Raw genomic sequence first — 24,675 nt, 5'->3', positions numbered from 1 at the left:
CCTTTTCTTACCCGTTTGTGAGTAATTATGGCTGGACATTCACACCTACTTGCAGCCGAACACCACCTCTCCCGCTTTTGATGATGTATGGACCGGCATTCTTACCTTTTCTAACACATTTTTCAGCAATTATGGTCGGAGATTCACACCTACTCACAGTCGAACAGCTCTGCTCCCACTTTTGATTATGTTTGGTTGGATATTCGAACCTTTTTTTAACTGCTTTTTACAAACTTTGGTCGGACGTTCACACCTTCTTCCAGCCGAACACCTCCGCTTCCGCTTTTGATCATACATTGTGGGGCATTCGCACCTTTTCTTACTCGCTTTTTACAAACCATGGTCGGACTTTCACACCTGTTAGTAGCCGAACAACTCCGCTCCCGCTATTGATTGTGTACAGTTGGGTATTTGAACCTTTTCTTACCCGCTTTCTACCAACTATGGTTGGACATTCACACCTTCTTACAGCGGAATACCTCCGCTCCCTCTTTTGATGGTGTATGTTCGGGCATTCGAACCTTTTCTTACCCGCTTTTTACAAACTATGGTCGGACATTCAAACCTTCTTGTAGCCGAACACATCCACTCCTGCTTTTGATGATGTATGGTTGGGCATTCGCAACTTTTCTTACCCATTTTTCAGTAATTATTGATGGACATTCACACCTTCTTGCAGCTGAAAACCTCCTCTCCCGCTTATGATCATGTTTGGTTTGATATTCGAAAATTCTCTTTCATGTTTTCTAGCAATTATTGATGGATATTTAGACCTTCTTGCAGCTGAACACCTCCGCTCCAGCTGTTGATGGTGTATAGTCGGGCTTTCGAGCCTTTTCTTCCCCAGTTTTTACAAATTATGGTTGGACATTCAGACCTTCTTTCAGCCGAAAACCTCTGCTCCCTCTTTTGATCATACATTGTCGGGCATTCGAACCTTTTCTTACCCGCTTTTTACAAACCATGGTCGGACTTTCACACCTTTTAGTAGCCGAATAACTCCGCTCCCGCTATTGATTGTGTACAGTCGGGTATTTTAACCTTTTCTTACCCGCTTTTTACCAACTATGGTCGGACAATCACACCTTCTTACAGCGGAACACCTCCGCTCCCTCCTTTGATGGTGTATGTTCGGGCATTCGAACCTTTTCTTACCCGCTTTTTACAAACTATGGTCAGACATTCAAACCTTCTTGTAGCCGAACACATCCACTCCTGCTTTTGATGATGTGTGGTTGGGCATTCAAACCTACTTGTTTCCCACTTTTCATTAATTATGGGTGGACATTCACACCTTGTCGCATCCAAACACCTCCGCTCCCTGTTTTGATCATGTATGGTTGGACATTCGCACCTTTTCTCACCGGCTTTTTGCAAACTATGGTCGGCTATTCACAGATTCCTCTCCACCATACTTGTATGGTGGGATATTCACACCCACTTGCATCCGAAGACCTCCGCCCCCACTTTTGTTAATATTTAGTCGGTCATTCGCACCTTACCCGCTTTTGGCAAACTATGGCCTTCTTGCAGCCAAACACCTCTGATCTCGCTTTTGATGATGTAAGGTTGGGCATTCAGACCTTGCTTCACCTGCTTTTCACCAAATATTGTCGGACATTCACACCTTCTTGCAGCCGAACACTTCCGCTCCACCTTTTAGTGTTCTATCACACCTTTTTTTTCACCGCATTTTATAGATTATGGTTTGAAATTCTCAACCACTCTCATCCGAAGACCTCTCCTCCCGCTTTTGTTAATATATTTGAACTTTAGTCGGACATTCACACCTTCTTGCAGCTGAACCACCTCTGCTCCCTGTTTTGATCATGTATGGTCTGGCAATGCTACCTTTTCTTACCCATTTGTGAGTAATTATGGCTGGACATTCACACCTTTTTGCAGCCGAACACCACCTCTCCCGCTTTTGATGATGTATGGTCCGGCATTCTTACCTTTTCTAACACATTTTTCAGCAATTATGGTCGGACATTCACACCTTCTTGCAGCCGAACACTTCCACTCCACCTTTTAGTGTTCTATCACACCTTTTTTTTCACCTCATTTTATAGATTATTGTTGGAAATTCTCATACACTCTCATCCGAAGACCTCTCCTCCTGCTTTTGTTAATATATTTGAACTTTAGTTGGACATTCACACCTTCTTGCAGCTGAACCACCTCCGCTCCCTGTTTTGATCATGTATGGTCTGGCAATGCTACCTTTTCTTACCCGTTTGTGAGTAATTATGGCTGGACATTCACACCTACTTGCAGCCGAACACCACCTCTCCCGCTTTTGATGATGTATGGACCGGCATTCTTACCTTTTCTAACACATTTTTCAGCAATTATGGTCGGAGATTCACACCTACTTACAGCCGAACAACTCCGCTACCACATTTGATGTTGTAAAGTTGGGACTTCTCACCCTTTCTCATCAGCTTTTTGCAAATTATGATCTGACATTCACACGTACTTGCAGTCGAACAGCTCTGCTCCCGCTTTTTATTATGTTTGGTTAGATATTCGAACCATTTCTTAACTGCTTTTTACAAACTTTGGTCGGACGTTCACACCTTCTTGCAGCCGAACACCTCCACTCCCTCTTTTGATGGTGTATATTCGGGCATACGAACCTTTTCTTACCCGCTTTTTACAAACCATGGTCGGACTTTCACACCTTCTCTTAGCTGAACAACTCCGCTCTGTCTTTTGATTGTGTACAGTTGGGTATTTTAACCTTTTCTTACCCGCTTTTTACCAACTATGGTCGGACGTTCACACCTTACAGCGGAAGACCTCCGCCGCTTTTGATGGTGTATAGTCGGGCTTTCGAGCCTTTTCTTCCCCGGTTTTTACAAATTATGGTTGGACATTCAGACCTTGCAGCCGAAAACCTCCGCTCCCACTTTTGATCATACATTGTCGGGCATTGGAACCTTGTCTTACCCGCTTTTTAAAAACTTTAGTCAGAAATTTACACTTTGCAGCTGAACCACCTCCGCTCCCTGTTTTGATCATGTATGGTCTGGCAATACAACCTTTTCTTACCCGTTTGTCAGTAATTATGGCTGGACATTCACACCTACTTGCAGCCGAACACAAATTCTCCCGCTTTTGATGATGTATGGTCCGGCATTCTAGTCTTTTTTAACACATTTTTCAGCAATTATGGTCGGAGATTCACACCTACTCACAGCCGAACACTTCCGCTCCCGCATTTGATGGTGTATAGTCGGGCATTCTCACCCTTTCTCATCAGCTTTTTACAAATTATGATCTGACATTCACACGTACTTGCAGTCGAACAGCTCTGCTCCCGCTTTTTATTATGTTTGGTTAGATATTCGAACCATTTCTTAACTGCTTTTTACAAACTTTGGTCGGACGTTCACACTTTCTTGCAGCCGAACACCTCCACCCCCTCTTTTGATGGTGTATATTCGGGCATACGAACCTTTTCTTACCCGCTTTTTACAAACCATGGTCAGACTTTCACACCTTCTCTTAGCTGAACAACTCCGCTCCGTCTTTTGATTGTGTACATTCGGGTATTTTAACCTTTTCTTACCCGCTTTTTACCAACTATGGTCGGACATTCACACTTTACAGCGGAACACCTCCGCTCCCGCTTTTGATGGTGTATAGTCGGGCTTTCAAGCCTTTTCTTCCCCGGTTTTTACAAATTATGGTTGGACATTCAGACCTTGCAGCCGAAAACCTCCGCTCCCACTTTTGATCATACGTTGTCGGGCATTCGCACCTTGTCTTACCCGCTTTTTAAAAACTTTAGTCAGAAATTTACACTTTGCAGCTGAACCACCTTTGCTCCCTGTTTTGATCATGTATGGTCTGGCAATACAACCTTTTCTTACCCGTTTGTCAGTAATTATGGCTGGACATTCACACCTACTTGCAGCCGAACACAAATTCTCCCGCTTTTGATGATGTATGGTCCGGCATTCTAGTCTTTTCTAACACATTTACCAGGAATTATGGTCGGAGATTCACACCTACTCACAGCCGAACACTTCCGCTCCCGCATTTGATGGTGTATAGTCGGGCATTCTCACCCTTTCTCATCAGCTTTTTACAAATTATGATCTGACATTATCACCTACTTGCAGTCGAACAGCTCTGCTCCCGCTTTTGATTATGTTTGGTTGGATATTCAAACCTTTTCTTAACTGCTTTTTACAAACTTTGGTCGGACGTTCACACCTTCTTGCAGCCGAACACCTCCGCTCCCTCTTTTGATCATACATTGTCGGGCATTCGCACCTTTTCTTACCCGCTTTTTACAAACCACGGTCGGACTTTCACACCTTCTTGTAGCCGAACACATCCACTCCTGCTTTTGATGATGTATGGTTGGGCATTCGCACCTTTTTTTTACCCATTTTTCAGGAATTATGGGTGGACATTCACACCTTTTTACAGCTGAACACCTCCTCTCCCACTTATGATCATTTGCGGTTTGATTTTCGAAAATTTTCTTTCATGTTTTCTAGCAATTATTGATGGACATTTAAACCTTCTTGCAGCTGATCACCTCCGCTCCTGCTTTTGATCATACATTGTCAGGCATTCGCACCTTGTCTTACCCGCTTTTTACAAACTTTAGTCGAACATTCACACCTTTTTGCAGCCGAACACCACCTCTCCCGCTTTTGATGATGTATGGTCCGGCATTCTTACCTTTTCTAACACATTTTTCAGCAATTATGGTCAGACATTCACACCTGCTTTTGATAATGTATGGTTTGGCATTCGCACCTTTTTTTACCCATCTTTCAGGAATTATGGGAGGACATTCACACCTTCTTGCAGCCGAACACTTCCTCCCGCTTATGATCATGTGCCGTTTGATATTCGAAAATTTTCTTTCATGTTTTAAAGCAATTATTGATGGACATTCACACCTTCTTGCAGCTGAACCACCTCCGGTCCCTGTTTTGATCATGTATGGTCTGGCAATACTACCTTTTCTTACCCGTTTGTGAGTAATTATGGCTGGACATTCACACCTACTTGCAGCCGAACACCACCTCTCTCGCTTTTTGAGAGGCATTCTTACCTTTTCTAACACATTTTTCAGCAATTATGGTCGGAGATTCACACCTACTCACAGCCGAACAACTCCGCTCCCGCATTTGATGGTGTACAATCGGGCATTCTCACCCTTTCTCATCAGCTTTTTGCAAATTATGATCTGACATTCACACCTACTTGCAGTTGAACAGCTCTGCTTCCGCTTTTGATTATGTTTGGTTTGATATTCGAAGCTTTTTTTTACCCATTTTTCAGGAATTATGGGTGGACATTCACACCTTCTTGCAGCTGAACACCTCCGCTCCTGCTTTTGATCATACACTGTCAGGCATTCGCACCTTGTCTTACCTGCTTTTTACAAACTTTAGTCGAACATTCACACCTTTTTGCAGCCGAACACCACCTCTCCCGCTTTTGATGATGTATGGTCCGGCATTTTTACCTTTTCTAACACATTTTTCAGCAATTATGGTCGGACATTCACACCTACTCATAGCCGAACACCTCCGCTCCCGCATTTGATGGTGTATAGTCGGGCATTTTCAACCTTTCTCATCAGCTTTTTGCAAATTATGATCTGACATTCACACCTGCTTTTGATAATGTATGGTTGGGCATTCGCACCTTTTTTTTACCCATTTTTCAGAAATTATGTCCGGAAATTCACACCTTCATGCAGCCGAACACCTCCTCTCCCGCTTATGATCATTTGCGGTTTGATATTCGAAAATTTTCTTTCATGTTTTAAAGCAATTATTGATGGACATTCAGACCTTCTTGCAGCTGAACCCCTCTGCTCCCACTTTTGATGGTGTATAGTCGGGCTGTTGAGCCTTTTCTTCCCGTTTTTTACAAATTATGGTTGGAAATTCAGACCTTCCTGCAGCTGATCACCTCTGCTCCCTCTTTTGATCATACATTGTCGGGCATTCGCACCTTGTCTTACCCGCTTTTTACAAACTTTATTCGGACATTCACACCTTGCAGCTGAACCACCTCCGCTCCCTGTTTTGATCATGTATGGTCTGGCAATACTACCTTTTCTTACCCGTTTGTGAGTAATTATGGCTGGACATTCACACCTTCTTGCAGCCGAACAACTCCGCTTCCGCTTTTGATGGTGTATATTCGGGCATACGAACCTTTTCTTACCCGCTTTTTACAAACCATGGTCGGACATTCAAACCTTCTTGTAGCCGAACACATCCACTCCTGCTTTTGATGATGTATGGTTGGGCATTCGCACCTTTTCTTACACATTTTTCGGTAATTATGGGTGGACATTCACACCTTCTTGCAGCTAAACACCTCCTCTCCCGCTTATGATCATTTGCGGTTTGATATTCGAAAATTTTCTTTCATGTTTTCTAGCAATTATTGATGGACATTCAGACCTTCTTGCAGCTGAACACCTCCGCTCCCGCTTTTGATCATACATTGTCGGGCATTCGAACCTTGTCTTACACGCTTTTTACAAACTTTAGTCGAACATTCACACCTTCTTGCAGCCGAACACATCCTCTCCTGCTTTTGATGATATATGGTTGGGCATTCGCACCTTTTTTTACCCATTTTTCAGGAATTATGGGTGGACATTAAGACCACCCATAATTCAGACATTCAGACCTTCTTGCAGCCGAAACCTCCTAAAGACCTCATACATTGTCGGGCATTCGCACCTTGTCGTACCCGCTTTTTACAAAGTTTAGTCGGACATTCACACCTTCTTGCAGCTGAACCACCTCCGCTCCCTGTTTTGATCATGTTTGGTCTGGCAATACTACCTTTTTTTACCCGTTTGTGAGTAATTATGGCTGGACATTCACAGCTTCTTGCAGCTGAACACCTCTCCCACTTTTGATGATGAATGGTCCGGCATTCTTACATTTTCTAACACATTTTTCAGTAATTATGGTCGGAGATTCACACCTACTCACAGCCAAACACCTCCGTTCCCGCATTTGATTATGTTTGGTTAGATATTAGAACCTTTTCTTAACTGCTTTATACAAACTTTGGTCGGACGTTCACACCTTCTTGCAGACGAACAACTCCACTCCCGCTATTGATTGGGTACAGTCGGGAATTTTAACCTTTTCTTAATCACTTTTTACCAACTAACGTTGGACATTCACACCTTCTTACAGCGGAACACCTCCGCTCCCTCTTTTGATGGTGTATATTCGGGCATTCGAACCTATTCTTACCCCCTTTTTACAAACTATGCTCGGAGATTCACACCTACTCACAGCCGAACAACTCCGCTCCCGCATTTGATGGTGTATAGTCGGGCATTCTCACCCTTTCTCATCAGCTTTTTGCAAATTATGATCTGACATTCACACCTACTTGCAGTCGAACAGCTCTGCTCCCGCTTTTGATGTTTGGTTGGATATTCGAACCTTTTCTTAACACACCTTTTCTTAGCTGAACACATCCGCTCCACCTTTTAGTGTTCTATCACACCTTTTTTTTCACAGCATTTTATAGATTATGGTTGGAAATTCTCAACCACTCTCATCCGAAGACCTCTCCTACCGCTTTTGTGAATATATTTGAACTTTAGGCAGACATTTACTCTTTCTTGCAGCTGAACCAACTCCGCTCCCTGTTTTGATCATGTATGGTCTGGCAATACTACCTTTTCTTACCCGTTTGTGAGTAATTATGGCTGGACATTCACACCTACTTGCAGCCGAACACCACCTCTCTCGCTTTTGATGATGTATGGACTGGCATTCTTACCTTTTCTAACACATTTTTCAGCAATTATGGTTGGAGATTCACACCTACTCACAGCCGAACAACTCCGCTCCCAAATTTGATGGTGTACAGTCGGGCATTCTCACCCTTTCTCATCAGCTTTTTGCAAATTATGATCTGACATTCACACCTACTTGCAGCTGAACACCTCCGCTCCCGCTTTTGATGGTGTATAGTCGGGCTTTCGAGCCTTTTCTTCCCTGGTTTTTACAAATTATGGTTGGACATTCAGACCTTGCAGCCGAAAACCTCCGCTCCCTCTTTTGATCATACATTGTCGGGCATTCGCACCTTGTCTTACCCGCTTCTTATAAACTTTAGTCGCACATTCACACCTTCTTGAAGCTGAACCACCTCCGCTCCCTGTTTTGATCATGTATGGTCTGGCAATAGTATCTTGTCTTACACGCTTGTTATAAACTTTAGTCGCACATTCACACCTACTTGCAGCCGAACACCACCTCTCCCGCTTTTGATGATGTATGGACCGGCATTCTTACCTTTTCTAACACATTTTTCAGCAATTATGGTCGGAGATTTACACCTACTCACAGCCGAACAACTCCTTTCCCGCATTTGATGGTGTATAGTTGGGCATTCTCACCCTTTCTCATCAGCTTTTTGCTAATTATGATCTGACATTCACACCTACTTGCAGTCGAACAGCTCTGCTCCCGCTTTTGATTATGTTTGGTTGGATATTCAAACCTTTTCTTAACTGCTTTTTACAAACTTTGGTTGGACGTTCATGTCTTCTTGAAGCCGAACACCTCAGCTTCCGCTTTTGATGGTGTATATCCGGGCATACGAGCCTTTTCTCACCCGCTTTTTACAAACCATGGTCGGACATTCACACCTTCTTACAGCGGAACACCTCCGCTCCCTCTTTTGATGGTGTATGTTCGGGCATTCGAACCTTTTCTTGCCCGCTTTTTACAAACCATGGTCGGACTTTCACACCTTTTAGTAGCCGAATAACTCCGCTCCCGCTATTGATTGTGTACAGTCGGGTATTTTAACCTTTTCTTACCCGCTTTTTACCAACTATGGTCGGACATTCACACCTTCTTACAGCGGAACACCTCCGCTCCCTCCTTTGATGGTGTATGTTCGGGCATTCGAACCTTTTCTTACCCGCTTTTTACAAACTATGGTCAGACATTCAAACCTTCTTGTAGCCGAACACATCCACTCCTGCTTTTGATGATGTATGGTTGGGCATTCGAACCTACTCGTTGCCCGCTTTTCATTAATTATGGGTGGACATTCACACCTTGTCGCGGCCAAACACCTCCGCTCCCTATTTTGATCATGTATGGTTTGACATTCGCACCTTTTCTCAACCGCTTTTTACTATGGCCCACCCGCTGCAATGAGCACTCTTCAGCCCTTTTAAATGGTATAACTTTGCACTCCCGCACGCTCCAGCAAGCACCATTCAAGCAACACCTTTGCACTCCAGCTTCAAACATCGGCACAGTCGCAACAGGTAAGGCGACTCTACTCAGAGAAGTCACTCTGCACAGTAACAAGATTTTTTTTGCACAGACAGAAAGGGCTTCACCCGCAAAGGTAAAGCCTGCCAAAAATAGAAACAACTCATTAGTGCTGCTCTCCACGGAAGTCTTTAATAAAAGGCGAAAGAGTTGTACGTTATGAAGAGAAACCAGAGTACGATTATCCGTCACTGCGGGAGCAGGGCATCAGGCTAGTTGGCATAGCCACCTTCCCCATGGTGAGCTTTGCTTGATTGAGACGCTTTCTCCCCCCCCTTGCTCCTCGGCTGACCAAGTAATAACAATCGGGCCCTATTCGATGGCTGCCTTGTCTTTTACTCTGTGCAAAAGACAAGGCAGCAACAAAAACACCACGGGAACACCGTATTGAGGCTTTGTTCTGACCGCTCATTCCGTGTCGCGTTTCTTTCAAGCAATTCTCCAGCTTAGCCCACACTCTGCTCGCTCCCAGAGCCGTGTTAAAGTCTACTTCGCATTCACTCTCTTTTCTCAGCAGACTCTTGGGATTTTATCTATAAAATGAATTCCTTCACTCAAACTATGTTAAAACTGTCAAAAAAAAAACAACGTTGTACTTTGCAGTAAAAGAAAGAGCAAATCTAAAGTTTCAGGAATCCGAGAATAAGCTTACTTTCATGAGTTCTTCACGATTTCGGATTTTGCTATAAAATGAATTCCTTCACTCAAACTAAATTAAAACTGCTAAACCGCTAATCTGTTACATGTAAGGCAGATGTCAAATTCACCAAAATAGGATCTAAGGGTATTCGGCCAATCGAGCTGTAGCAGCTTCGGTAAAAGAGTATAAGTTGAAGAGTTTGTGAATAAAGGTGTGCACACACATAGTGAGCTGTAGGAAAATAGGCAGGGAGCAATGCCGGCTGGGGTATATGTTCTTGTATGTTGTCTGACTGTTTGATTTGAATGTGTTGTGTAAGTGTCCTGTTGAATGTTACATGTTTGGGCTTTGACACGCTTCACTGTGGTTGTTAACTGTGTGGTGTGTCCTGAAATGTTATATGTTTGGGCTGTGTGACATGCTTAATGCTTGTCAGTAGCTACCCACTTATTCATATATAGCAACTGACAACATAAGAAGTCCGGACATACTTTGATAGTAGTTGTAGAAGTATCCTTATTGATAATAGATAAACTAATTCATAGTGATAGAACAGTAGATGAACAGGTGCCTGCACATGTCTCACGAAAATAAAATGGGTATATGATTGCTGACGGCAGAGCAATACTGCCAAACTTATGAGTTCTTGTGGCAAACTTGATTCAGGGTCTTGACGTGTATACGCTGTTTCGCTGACTTGATTGTCACAAGAAACAAAGTGTGTTTGATAAGATCCGACCATTTTATTACGGGAGGATCAGTATGTATGGATTCTGATGTGACTGATAAACCCATTCGTATCTTAAGCATAATCTAATACGTGAGACAACGCCCTGGCACACAATCAAAAAAAAAAAGAGAGAGCGGTTTTGTGTCCCCACAGTCCATAATGTAGAAAAGAGAGAAAAAAGCCTTTCTGATTTGGTGTGTGTGCTCACAGTGTAGAGTGTAGAGAAAAGAGAGAAAAGAAAGCCGTTTTGGTGTCACGGGTGTTGTGACTTACACACACAAATTTCTGAATTGAGAAAGGAAATTATTTTAGAATGTCACCTCTCTGTTGGGGAAGGAGCCGGAGCTGGTGCGCGAGGCTGAGCGGTTCCGGCTAGATATAGTCGGACTCACCTCGACGCACGGCTTGGGCTCTGGAACCAGTCCTCTTGAGAGGGGTTGGACTCTCTTCCACTCTGGAGTTGCCCGTGGTGAGAGGTGCAGAGCAGGTGTGGGCATACTTATTGCCCCCCGGCTGTGTGCCAGTACATTGGGGTTTACCCCAGTGAACGAGAGGGTAGCCTCCCTCCGCCTTCGGGTGGGGGGACGAGTCCTGACTGTTGTTTGTGCCTATGCGCCAAACAGCAGTTCAGAGTACCCACCCTTTTTGGAGTCTCTGGGGGAGGCACTGGAGAATGCTCCTACCGGAGACTCCCTCGTTCTGCTGGGGGACTTCAATGCTCACATGGGCAATGACAGTGAGACAGGGAGGGGTGTGATTGAGAGGAACGGCCCCCCCGATCTGAACCAGAGTGGTGTTATGTTGTTGGACTTCTGTGCTGGTCATGGACTGTCCATAACGAACACCATGTTCAGACATAAGGGTGTCCATATGTGCACTTGGCACCAGGACACCCTTGGCCGCAGTTCGATGATCGACTTTGTGGTTGTATCATCGGACTTGCGGCCGTATGTCCTGGACACTCGGGTGAAGAGAGGGGCGGAGCTGTCAACTGATCACCACCTGGTGGTGAGTTGGCTCTGCTGGTGGGGGAGGATGCCGATCAGACCTGGCAGGCCCAAACGTATTGTGAGGGTCTGCTGGGAGCGTTTGTCAGAATCCCCCGTCAGAAGGAGCTTTAACTCCCACCTCCGGCAGAGCTTCAACCATATCCCGGGGGAGGTGGGGGACATTGAGTCCGAATGGGCCATGTTCCGTGACTCCATTGCCGAGGCAGCTGATCGGAGTTGTGGCCGTAAGGTGGTCGGTGCCTGTCGTGGCGGCAACCCTCGAACCTGCTGGTGGACACCAGTGGTGAGGGAAGCCGTCAAGCTGAAGAAGGAGTCCTATCGGGCCTTTTTGGCCAGTGGGACCCTGGAAGCAGCTGATAGGTACCGACAGGCCAGACGGGCCGCGGCTTCGGCGGTTGCTGAGGCAATAACTCGGGCCTGGGAGGAGTTCGGTGAGACCATGGAGAACGATTTCCGGACGGCCTCGAAGAGATTCTGGTCCACCATCCGGCGTCTCAGGGGGGGGAAGCGGCTCACAGTCAACACTGTTTACAGTGGGGACGGGGCTTTGCTGACCTCAACTAGGGATGTTGTGAGTCGGTGGGGGGAGTACTTCGAGGAACTCCTCAATCCTACCAACACGTGCTCGGAAGAGGCAGAGTTGGAGAGCTCGGAGACGGGGCCTCCCATTTCTGGGGCTGAGGTTGCCGAGGTGGTCAAAAAGCTCCTCGGTGGCAAGGCCCCGGGGGTGGATGAGGTCCGTCCTGAGTTTCTCAAGGCTCTGGATGTTGTAGGGCTGTCTTGGCTGACACGCCTCTGCAGCATCGCGTGGACATCGGGGACAGTGCCTCTGGACTGGCAGATTGGGGTGGTGGTCCCCCTCTTTAAAAAGGGGGACCGGAGGGTGTGTTCCAACTATAGGGGTATCACACACCTCAGCCTCCCTGGTAAGGTCTATTCGGGGGTATTGGAGAGGAGGATCCGTCGGATAATCGAGCCTCGGATTCAGGAGATGCAGTGTGGCTTTCGTCCTGGCCGTGGAATAGTGGACCAGCTCTATACCCTCGGCAGGATCCTGGAGGGTGCATGGGAGTTCGCCCAACCAGTCTACGTGTGTTTTGTGGACTTGGAGAAAGCGTTCGACCGTGTCCCTCGTGGCGTCCTGTGGGGGGTGCTCCGGGAATATGGAGTGCCGGACCCCTTGATAGGGGCCGTTCGGTCTCTGTATGACCGGTGCCAGAGTTTGGTCCGCATTGCCGGCAGTAAGTCGGATACGTTTCCGGTGAGAGTTTGACTCCGTCAGGGCTGCCCTTTGTCACCGATTCTGTTCCTAACTTTTATGGACAGAATTTCTAGGCGCAGCCAGGGCGTTGAGGGTGTCCGATTTGGCGACCTCAGAATCGGGTCTCTGCTTTTTGCAGATGATGTGGTTCTGTTAGCGTCGTCAGGCCGTGACCTTCAGCTCTCACTGGAGCGATTCGCAGCCGAGTGTGAAGCGGCTGGGATGAGAATCAGCACCTCCAAATCCGAGACTATGGTTCTCAGCGGGAAAAGGGTGGAATGCTCTCTCCGGGTCGGGAATGAGATCCTTCCCCAAGTGGAGGAGTTCAAGTATCTCGGGGTCTTGTTCACGAGTGAGGGACGAATGGAGCGGGAGATTGACGGGCGGATCGGTGCGGCGTCTGCAGTGTTGCGGAATCTGCACCGACCCGTCATTGTGAAGAGGGAGCTGAGCCAGAAGGCGAAGCTCTCTACTTACTGGTCAATCTACGTTCCCATCCTCACCTATGGTCACGAGTTGTGGGTAGTGACCGAAAGAACAAGATCGCGAATACAAGCGGCCGAAATGGGTTTCCTCCGCAGGGTGTCTGGGCTCTCCCTTAGAGATAGGGTGAGAATCTCAGTCATCCGGGAGGGGCTCGGAGTAGAACCGCTGCTCCTCCGCATTGAGAGGAGTCAGATGAGGTGGCTCGGGCATCTGGTTAGGATGCCCCCTGGGCGCCTCCCTGGGGAGGTGTTCCGGGCACGTCCCACTGGGAGGAGACCCCGGGAAAGACCCAGGACACGCTGGAGAGACTATGTCTCTCGGCTGGCCTGGGAACGCCTCGGGGTCCCCCCGGAAGAGCTGGAGGAAGTGGCCGGGGACAGAGACGTCTGGGTTTCTCTACTCAAGCTGCTGCCCCCGCGACCCGACCCCCGGATAAGCGGCAGATGATGAATGGATGGAAATTATTTTAGAGGAAGCACTAGAGTTTAGATCCCACATTTGTTGATAGGCATTCATTTATTTCTTCACTTCTGATGAAGTTTCAACAATAAACAACAAACTTTGTATTATGAGAAAGAACCAGACTCATTCTTCAGGAATCTGAAAATAAGCTCTATTTTAAGAGTTATGCACGAATTCGGATTCTCCTATAAAACGAATTCCTTAACTTAAACCAAGTTAAGACTGCTTTGTCCTTCATATTTATTCATGTCTAATCAAGTTTCAACGATAAACAACGTTGTACTTTGTAGAATGAGAAAGAACTTCTTCAGCAATAAGCATCTCTCGACATATGACGAAGTACAGATTTTGCTAAAAAATTAATTCCTTCTATCAGCCTGACTTAAAACTGTTTGTCCTCAATATTTATCCACTTCAAATCAAGTTTCAACAATAAAAAAATTTTGTAGTTTGAGAAAGAACAACTTAATCTTCAGCAATCAGTATAAAAAGAGGGTAAGAAAAGGTGCAAATGCCAACCATACATCACTAAAAGGTGGAGCGGAAATATTCGGCTGCAAGTAGGTGTGAATGTCCGACCATAATTTGTAAAAAGCGGGTAAGAAAAGGTTTGAATGCCTGACTGTATATTAACAAAAGCAGGAGGAGAGGTCTTTGGATGAGAGTGGGTGAGAATTTCCAACCATAATCTATAAAATGCGGTGAAAAAAAAGGTGTGAATGCCCCATAGAACACTAAAAGGTGGAGCGGAAGTGTTCGGCTGCAAGAAGGTGTGAATGTCCGACTATATTTGGTGAAAAGCAGGTGAAGCAAGGTCTGAATGCCCAACCTTACATCATCAAAAGCGAGATCAGAGGTGTTTGGCTGCAAGAAGGCCATAATTTGCCAAAAGCGGGTAAGGTGCGAATGACCGACTAAATATCAACAAAAGTGGATGCAAGTGGGTGCGAACATCCCACCATACAAGTATGGTGGAGAGGAAGCTGTGAATGGCCGACCATAGTAAAAAGCGGGCAACAAGTAGGTTTGAATGCCCAACCTTACATCATCAAAAGCAGGAGTGGATGTGTTCGGCTACAAGAAGGTTTGAATATCTGACCATAGTTTGTAAAAAGTGGGTAAGAAAAGGTTTGAATGCCCGAACATACACCATCAAAAGAGGGAGCGGAGGTGTTCCGCTGTAAGAAGGTGCAAGTTTGTAAAAAAGCGGGTAAGAAAAGGTGTGAATGCCCGACAATGTATGATCAAAAGAGGGAGCGGAGGTTTTCAGCTGCAAGAAGGTCTGAATGTCCAACCACAATTTGTAAAAACCGGGGAAGAAAAGGCTGGAAAGCCCGACTATACACCATCAAAAGCGGGAGCGGAGGTGTTCAGCTGCAAGAAGGTCTGAATGTCCATCAATAATTGCTAGAAAACATGAAAGAAAATTTTCGAATATCAAACCACACATGATCATAAGCGGGAGAGGAGGTGTTCGGCTGCAAGAAGGTGTGAATGTCCTCCCATAATTCCTGAAAAATGGGTAAAAAAAGGAGCGAATGACAAACCATACATTATCAAAAGCAGGTGTTAATGTCAGATCATAATTTGCAAAAAGCTGATGAGAAAAGGTGAGAATGCCCGACTATACACCATCAAATGCGGGAGCGGAGGTGTTCGGCTCTGAATAGGTGTGAATGTCCGACCATAATTGCTGAAAAATGTGTTAGAAAAGGTAAGAATGCCAGTCCATACATCATCAAAAGCGAGAGAGGTGGTGTTCGGCTGCAAGTAGGAAGTAGGTGTGAATGTCCAGCCATAATTACTCACAAACGGGTAAGAAAAGGTAGCATTGCCAGACCATACATGATCAAAACAGGGAGCGGAGGTGGTTCAGCTGCAAGAAGGTGTGAATGTCCAACTAAAGTTCAAATATATTAACAAAAGCAGGAGGAGAGGTCTTCGGATGAGAGTGTATGAGAATTTCCAACAATAATCTATAAAATGCGGTGAAAAAAATGGTTTGATAGAACACTAAAAGGTGGAGCGGAAGTGTTCGGCTGCAAGAAGGTGTGAATGTCCGACCATAATTGCTGAAAAATGTGTTAGAAAAGGTAAGAGTCCCGGACCATACATCATCAAAAGCGGGAGAGGTGGTGTTCGGCTGCAAAAAGGTGTGAATGTCCAGCCATAATTACTCACAAACGCGTAAGAAAAGGTAGCATTGCCAGACCATACATGATCAAAAGAGGGAGCGGAGGTGGTTCAGCTTCAAGAAGGTGTGAATGTCCGACTAAAGTTTAAATATATTAACAAAAGCGGGAGGAGAGGTCTTCGGATGAGAGTGGTTGAGAATTTCCAACCATAATCTATAAAATGCGGTGAAAAAAAAGGTGTGATAGAACACTAAAAGGTGGAGCGGAAGTGTTCGGCTGCAAGAAGGTGTGAATGTCCGACCATAATTGCTGAAGAATGTGTTAGAAAAGGTAAGAATGCCGGACCATACATCATCAAAAGCGGGAGAGGTGGTGTTCGGCTGCAAAAAGGTGTGAATGTTTGACTAAAGTTTGTAAAAAGTTGGTAAGACAAGGTGCGAATGCCTGACAATGTATGATCAAAAGCAGGAGCGGAGGTGTTCAGCTGCAAGAAGGTCTAAATGTCCATCAATAATTGCTGGAAAACATGAAAGAAAATTTTCGAAAATCAAACCGCAAATGATCATAAGTGGGAGAGGAGGGGTTCAGCTGCAAGAAGGTTTGAATGTCCACCAATAATTCCTGAAAAATGGGTAAAAAAAGGTGCGAATGCCCAACCATACATCATCAAAAGCAGGAGTGGATGTGTTCGGCTACAAGAAGGTGTGAATGTCCGACTAAAGTTTGTAAAAAGTAGTTAAGAAAAGGTTCGAATGTCCAACCAAACATAATCAAAAGCGGGAGCAGAGCTGTTCGACTGCAAGTAGGTGTGAATGTCAGATCATAATTTGCAAAAAGCTGATGAGAAAGGGTGAGATTGCCCGACTATACACCATCAAATGCGGGAGCGGAGTTGTTCGGCTGTGAGTAGGTGTGAATCTTCGACCATAATTGCTGAAAAATGTGTTAGAAAAGGTAAGAATGCCGGTCCATACATCATCAAAAGCGAGAGAGGTGGTGTTCGGCTTCAAGTAGGTGTGAATGTCCAGCCATAATTACTCACAAAAGGGTAAGAAAAGGTAGTATTGCCAGACCATACATGATCAAATCAGGGAGCGGAGGTGGTTCAACTGCAAGAAGGTGTGAATGTCCGACTAAACTTTAAATATATTAACAAAAGCGGTAGGAGAGGTCTTCAGATTAGAGTGGTTGAGAATTTCCAACCATAATCAATAAAATGCGGTGAAAAAAAAGGTGTGATAGAACACTAAAAGGTGGAGCGGAAGTGTTCGGCTGCAAGAAGGTGTGAATGTCCGACCATAATTGCTGAAAAATGTGTTAGAAAAGGTAAGAATGCCGGACCATACATCATCAAAAGCGGGAGAGGTGGTGTTCGGCTGCAAGAAGGTGTGAATGTTCGACTAAAGTTTGTAAAAAGCGGGTAAGACAAGGTGCGAATGCCTGACAATGTATGAACAAAAGCAGGAGCGGAGGTGTTCAGCTGCAAGAAGGTCTAAATGTCCATCAATAATTGCTAGAAAACATGAAAGAAAATTTTCGAAAATCAAACCGCAAATGATCATTAGTGGGAGAGGAGGTGTTCAGCTGCAAGAAGGTTTGAATGTCCACCCATAATTCCTGAAAAATGGGTAAAAAAAAGGTGCGAATGCCCAACCATACATCATCAAAAGCAGGAGTGGACGTGTTCGGCTACAAGAAGGTGTGAATGTCCGACCAAAGTTTGTAAAAAGCAGTTAAGAAAAGGTTCAAATATCCAACCAAACATAATCAAAAGCGGGAGCAGAGCTGTTCGACTGCAAGTAGGTGTGAATGTCAGATCATAATTTGCAAAAAGCTGATGAGAAAGGGTGAGAATGCCCGACTATACACCATCAAATGCGGGAGCGGAGTTGTTCGGCTGTGAATAGGTGTGAATCTCCTAGCATAGTTTGTAAAAAGGGGGTAAGAATAGGTTCGAATGCCCGAATATACACCATCAAAAGAGGGAGCGGAGGTGTTCCGCTGTAAGAAGGTGTGAATGTCTGACCATAGTTGGTAAAAAGCGGGTAAGAAAAGGTTACAATACCCGACTGTACACAATCAATAGCGGGAGCGGAGTTGTTAGGCTACTAAAAGGTGTGAAAGTCTGACCATGGCTTTTAAATAGCGGGTACGAAAAGGTGCGAATGCCCGACAATGTATGCTAGAAAGAGGGAGCGGAGGTTTTCGGCTGCAAGAAAGTCTGAATGTCCACCCATAATTGCTAGAAAACATGAAAGAAAATTTTCGAATGTCAAGCCGCACATGATCATAAGCGGGAGAGGAGGTGTTCAGCTGCAAGAAGGTGTGAATGTCCACCCATAATTACTGAAAAATGGATAAGAAAAGGTGCGAATACCCAACCATACATCATCAAAAGCAGGAGTGGATGTGTTCGGCTACAAGAAGGTGTGAATGCCGGACCATAGTTGGTAAAAAGCGGGTAAGAAAAGGTGAAAATACCCGACTGTACACAATCAAAAGAGGGAGCGGAGTTGTTCAGCAACAAAGTGTGAAAGTCTGACCAAGGTTTGCAAAAAGCGGGTAAGAAAAGGTTTGTATGCCCGAATATACACCATCAAAAGTGGAAGCGGATGTGTTCAGCTGCAAGAAGGTGTGAACGTCCGACAAAAGTTTGTAAAAAGCAGTTAAGAAAAGTTTCGAATATCCAACCAAACATAATCAAAAGCGGGAGCAGAGCTGTTCGACTTCAAGTAGGTGTGAATGTCAGATCATAATTTGAAAAAAGCTGATGAGAAAGGGTGAGAAGTCCTGACTATACACCATCAAATGCGGTAGCGGAGTTGTTCGGCTGTGAGTAGTTGTGAATCTCCGACCATAATTGCTGGAAAATGTGTTAGAAAAGGTAAGAATGCCGGTCCATACATAATCAAAAACGGGAGAGGTGGTGTTCGGCTGCAAGTAGGTGTGAATGTCATAATTACTCACAAACGGGTAAGAAAAGGTAGTATTGCCAGACCATACATGATTAAAACAGGGAGCGGAGGTGGTTCAGCTGCAAGGTGTGAATTTCTGACTAAAGTTTGTAAAAAGCGGGTAAAACAAGGTGCGAATGCCCGACAATGTATGATCAAAATAGGGAGTGGAGGTTTTCGGCTGCAAGGTCTGAATGTCCAGCCATAATTTTTAAAAACCGGGGAAGAAAAGGCTCGAAAGCCAGACTATAAACCATCAAAAGCGGCAGCGGAGGTTTTCAGCTGTAAGAAGGGCTGAATGTCCATCCATAATTACTGAAAAATGGGTAAAAAAAAGGTGCGAATGCCCAACCATACATCATCAAAAGCGGGAGAGAAGGCGTTCGACTGCAAGTAGGTGTGAATGTCGGATCATAATTCATAAAATGCGGGTAAGAAAAGGTAAGAATGCCCAACCATAAATTATCAAAAGCGACAGCAGAGATGTTCGGCTGGTATTTATCAATGTCTAGATAGATTTCCACAAAAAACAACGTTGTACTTTGCAGTAAAAGTGAGAACAAATCTAAAGTTTCAGGAATCCGAGTATAAGCTTGCTTTCATGAGTTCTGCACGATTTCGGATTTTGCTATAAAATAAATTCCTTCACTCAAACTAAGTTAAAACTGCTTTGTCCTTCATATGTACCAATTTCTACATATATTTCAAGCATAAACTTTCTCATATTACCCTGAATGAGAAAGAACCACACTTGTGATTAAGCCATACGCCCCTTTTGAGGAGTTCTGCATGATTTGGTATTTTATCTATAAAATGAATTCCTTCACTCAAACTATGTTAAAACGGCTATTACCTTAATATTTATCAATGTCTAGATAGATTTTAAAAAAAAAAAACGTTGTAATTTGCAGTAAAAGAAAGAGCAGATCAAAAGTTTTAGGAATCCGAGAAAAAGCTTATTTTCATGAGTTCTGCACGATTTGGGATTTTACTATAAAATGAATTCCTTCACTCAAACCAAATTAAAACTGCTTTGTCCTTCATATTTATGAATGTCTACATCGACTTAAACAAAGAACAACATTGTATTTTGCAGTAGAAGAAAGAGCAGCACTGAAGGATCAGGAATCCGAGAATAAGCTTGCTTTCATGAGTTCTGCACGATTTCGGATTTTGCTATAAAATAAATTCCTTCACTCAAACTAAGTTAAAACTGCTTTGTCCTTCATATATACCCATTTCTACATATATTTCAAGCATAAACTTCCTCATATTACCCTGAATGAGAAAGAACCACACTTGTGATAAGGCCATACGCCCCTTTTGAGGAGTTCTGCATGATTTGGGATTTTATCTATAAAATGAATTCCTTCACTCAAACTATGTTAAAACGGCTATTACCTTAATATTTATCAATGTCTAGATAGATTTAAAGAAAAAAAAAACGTTGTAATTTGCAGTAAAAGAAAGAGCAGATCAAAAGTTTTAGGAATCCGAGAATAAGCTTATTTTCATGAGTTCTGCACGATTTGGGATTTTATGTATAAAATTAATTCCTTCACTCAAACCAAGTGAAAACTGCTTTGTCCTTCATATTTATCAACGTCTAGATCGACTTCAATAAATAACAACAGTGTATTTTGCAGTAGAAGAAAGAGCAACACTGAAGGATCAGGAATCCGAGAATAAGCTTCTTTTCATACGTTCTGCATGATTTGGGATTTTATGTATAAAATTAATTCCTTCACTCAAACCAAGTGAAAACTGCTTTGTCCTACATATTTATCAATGTCTAGATCAATTTCAACAAAGAATAACGTTGTATTTTACAGTATAGGAAAGAGCAACACTGGAGGATCAGGAATCCGAGAAAAAGCTTGCTTTTATGAGTTCTGCACGATTTCGGATTTTCCTGTAAATGAATTGCTTTGCTCAAACCAAGTTAAAATTGCTTTGTCCTTCATAATTATCCATGTCTAAAAATGTATCAAGCATAAAGTTCCTCATATTACCCTGAATGAGAAAGAAGCATCCCTTTGGTTGAGCAATACGTTCCTTTTGAGGAGTGCAGGATTTCCGATTTTGCTATAAAATTCATTCCTTCACTCAAACCAAGTGGAAACTGCTTTCAACTTCATATTTATCAATGTCTAGATCAATTTCAACTTCTTCTACTGCAAAATACAATGTTGTTCTTTGTTGAAGTCGATCTAGACATTCATAAATATGAAGGTAAAATCAGTTTTCACTCGGTTTGAGTGAAGGAATTTATTTAATAGCAAAATCCCAAATCATGCAGAACTCCTCAAAAGGAACGTATGGCTTAATCACAAGTGTGGTTCTTTCTCATTCAGGGTAATATGAGGAAGTTTATGCTTCAAACATTTTTAGACATGGATAACTATGAAGGACAAATCAGTTTTTAAACCGCTTTTTAAAAACTTTAGTCAGAAATTTACACCTTGCAGCTGAACCATCTCCGCTCCCTGTTTTGATAATGTATGGTTGGGCATTCGCACCTTTTTTTACCCATATTTCAGGAATTACGAGAGGACATTCACACCTTCTTGCAGCCGAAAACCTCCTCTCCCGCTTGTGATCATGTGCGGTTTGATATTCGAAAATTTTCTTTCATGTTTTAAAGCAATTATTGATGGACATGCAGACCTTCTTGCAGCTGAACCCCTCTGCTCCCGCTTTTGATGGTGTATAGTCGGGCTTTCGATTCTTTTCTTCCCGGTTTTTACAAATTATGGTTGGACATTCAGACCTTCTTGCAGCCGAACACCTCCGCTCCCTCTTTTGATCATACATTGTCGGGCATTCGCACTTTGTCTTACCCGCTTTTTACAAACTTTAGTCGGACATTCACACCTTCTTGCAGCTGCACCACCTCCGCTCCCTGTTTTGATCATGTATGGCCTGGCAATACTACCTTTTCTTACCCGTGTGTGAGTAATTATGAATGGACATTCACACCTACTTGCAGCCGAACACCACCTCTCCCGCTTTTGATGATGTATGGACCGGCATTCTTACCTTTTCTAACACATTTTTCAGCAATTATGGTCGGAGATTCACACCTACTTACAGCCGAACAACTCCACTACCGCATTTGATGTTGTAAAGTTGGGACTTCTCACCCTTTCTCATCAGCTTTTTGCAAATTATGATCTGACATTCACACGTACTTGCAGTCGAACAGCTCTGCTCCCGCTTTTTATTATGTTTGGTTAGATATTCGAACCATTTCTTAACTGCTTTTTACAAACTTTGGTCGGACGTTCACACCTTCTTGCAGCCGAACACCTCCACTCCCTCTTTTGATGGTGTATATTCGGGCATACGAACCTTTTCTTACCCGCTTTTTACAAACCATGGTCGGACTTTCACACCTTCTCTTAGCTGAACAACTCCGCTCCGTCTTTTGATTGTGTACAGTCGGGTATTTTAACCTTTTCTTACCCGCTTTTTACCAACTATGGTCGGACGTTCACACCTTACAGCGGAAGACCTCCGCTCCCTCTTTTGATGGTGTATAGTCGGACTTTCGAGCCTTTTCTTCCCCGCTTTTTACAAACTATGGTCGGACATTCAAACCTTCTTGTAGCCGAACACATCCACTCCTGCTTTTGATGATGTATGGTTGGGCATTCGCAACTTTTCTTACCCATTTTTCAGTAATTATGGGTGGACATTCACACCTTCTTGCAGCTGAACACCTCCTCTCCCGCTTATGATCATGTTTGGTTTGATATTCGAAAATTCTCTTTCATGTTTTCTAGCAATTATTGATGGACATTCAGACCTTCTTGCAGCTGAACACCTCCGCTCCAGCTGTTGATGGAGTATAGTCGGGCTTTCGAGCCTTTTCTTCCCCAGTTTTTACAAATTATGGTTGGACATTCAGACCTTCTTTCAGCCGAAAACCTCTGCTCCCTCTTTTGATCATACATTGTCGGGCATTCGAACCTTTTCTTACCCGATTTTTACAAACCATGGTCGGACTTTCACACCTTTTAGTAGCCGAATAACTCCGCTCCCGCTATTGATTGTGTACAGTCGGGTATTTTAACCTTTTCTTACCCGCTTTTTACCAACTATGGTCGGACATTCACACCTTCTTACAGCGGAACACCTCCGCTCCCTCCTTTGATGGTGTATGTTCGGGCATTCGAACCTTTTCTTACCCGCTTTTTACAAACTATGGTCAGACATTCAAACCTTCTTGTAGCCGAACACATCCACTCCTGCTTTTGATGATGTATGGTTGGGCATTCGAACCTACTCGTTGCCCGCTTTTCATTAATTATGGGTGGACATTCACACCTTGTCGCGGCCAAACACCTCCGCTCCCTATTTTGATCATGTATGGTTTGACATTCGCACCTTTTCTCAACCGCTTTTTACTATGGCCCACCCGCTGCAATGAGCACTCTTCAGCCCTTTTAAATGGTATAACTTTGCACTCCCGCACGCTCCAGCAAGCACCATTCAAGCAACACCTTTGCACTCCAGCTTCAAACATCGGCACAGTCGCAACAGGTAAGGCGACTCTACTCAGAGAAGTCACTCTGCACAGTAACAAGATTTTTTTTGCACAGACAGAAAGGGCTTCACCCGCAAAGGTAAAGCCTGCCAAAAATAGAAACAACTCATTAGTGCTGCTCTCCACGGAAGTCTTTAATAAAAGGCGAAAGAGTTGTACGTTATGAAGAGAAACCAGAGTACGATTATCCGTCACTGCGGGAGCAGGGCATCAGGCTAGTTGGCATAGCCACCTTCCCCATAGTGAGCTTTGCTTGAATTAGACGCTTTCTCCCCCCCCTTGCTCCTCGGCTGACCAAGTAGGAACAATCGGGCCCTATTCGATGGCTGCCTTGTCTTTTACTCTGTGCAAAAGACAAGGCAGCAACAAAAACACCACGGGAACACCGTATTGAGGCTTTGTTCTGACCGCTCATTCGGTGTCGCGTTTCTTTCAAGCAATTCTCCCGCTTAGCCCACACTCTGCTCGCTCCCAGAGCCGTGTTAAAGTCTACTTCGCATTCACTCTCTTTTCTCAGCAGACTCTTGGGATTTTATCTATAAAATGAATTCCTTCACTCAAACTATGTTAAAACTGTCAAAAAAAAAAACGTTGTACTTTGCAGTAAAAGAAAGAGCAAATCTAAAGTTTCAGGAATCCGAGAATAAGCTTACTTTCATGAGTTCTTCACGATTTCGGATTTTGCTATAAAATGAATTCCTTCACTCAAACTAAATTAAAACTGCTAAACCGCTAATCTGTTACATGTAAGGCAGATGTCAAATTCACCGAAATAGGATCTAAGGGTATTCGGCCAATCGAGCTGTAGCAGCTTCGGTAAAAGAGTATAAGTTGAAGAGTTTGTGAATAAAGGTGTGCACACACATAGTGAGCTGTAGGAAAATAGGCAGGGAGCAATGCCGGCTGGGGTATATGTTTCTTGTATGTTGTCTGACTGTTTGATTTGAATGTGTTGTGTAAGTGTCCTGTTGAATGTTACATGTTTGGGCTTTGACACGCTTCACTATGGTTGTCAACTGTGTGGTGTGTCCTGAAATGTTATATGTTTGGGCTGTGTGACATGCTTAATGCTTGTCAGTAGCTACCCACTTATTCATATATAGCAACTGACAACATAAGAAGAACATACTTTGA

The 24,675-nt window shown here is 44.0% G+C and overlaps 2 non-coding genes across 2 annotated transcripts; both read right to left on the bottom strand.

Annotated features, from left to right (window-relative positions):
* Positions 1-9,379: 9,379 nt before the first annotated feature.
* LOC140282498 (U5 spliceosomal RNA) lies at positions 9,380-9,493 on the bottom strand. The gene has a single exon (XR_011909926.1). It is a non-coding gene; the product is annotated as a U5 spliceosomal RNA (small nuclear RNA).
* A 14,116-nt stretch (positions 9,494-23,609) lies between these two features.
* LOC140282497 (U5 spliceosomal RNA) lies at positions 23,610-23,723 on the bottom strand. Its single transcript, XR_011909925.1, has one exon. It is a non-coding gene; the product is annotated as a U5 spliceosomal RNA (small nuclear RNA).
* Between the last annotated feature and the right edge of the window lie 952 nt (positions 23,724-24,675).

Source organism: Leuresthes tenuis, unplaced genomic scaffold (assembly GCF_036924035.1).
Source record: "Leuresthes tenuis unplaced genomic scaffold, fLeuTen1.0.hap1 SCAF_22, whole genome shotgun sequence".
NCBI lineage: Eukaryota > Metazoa > Chordata > Actinopteri > Atheriniformes > Atherinopsidae > Leuresthes > Leuresthes tenuis.
This window is presented reverse-complemented; position numbering and strand designations above follow the sequence as displayed.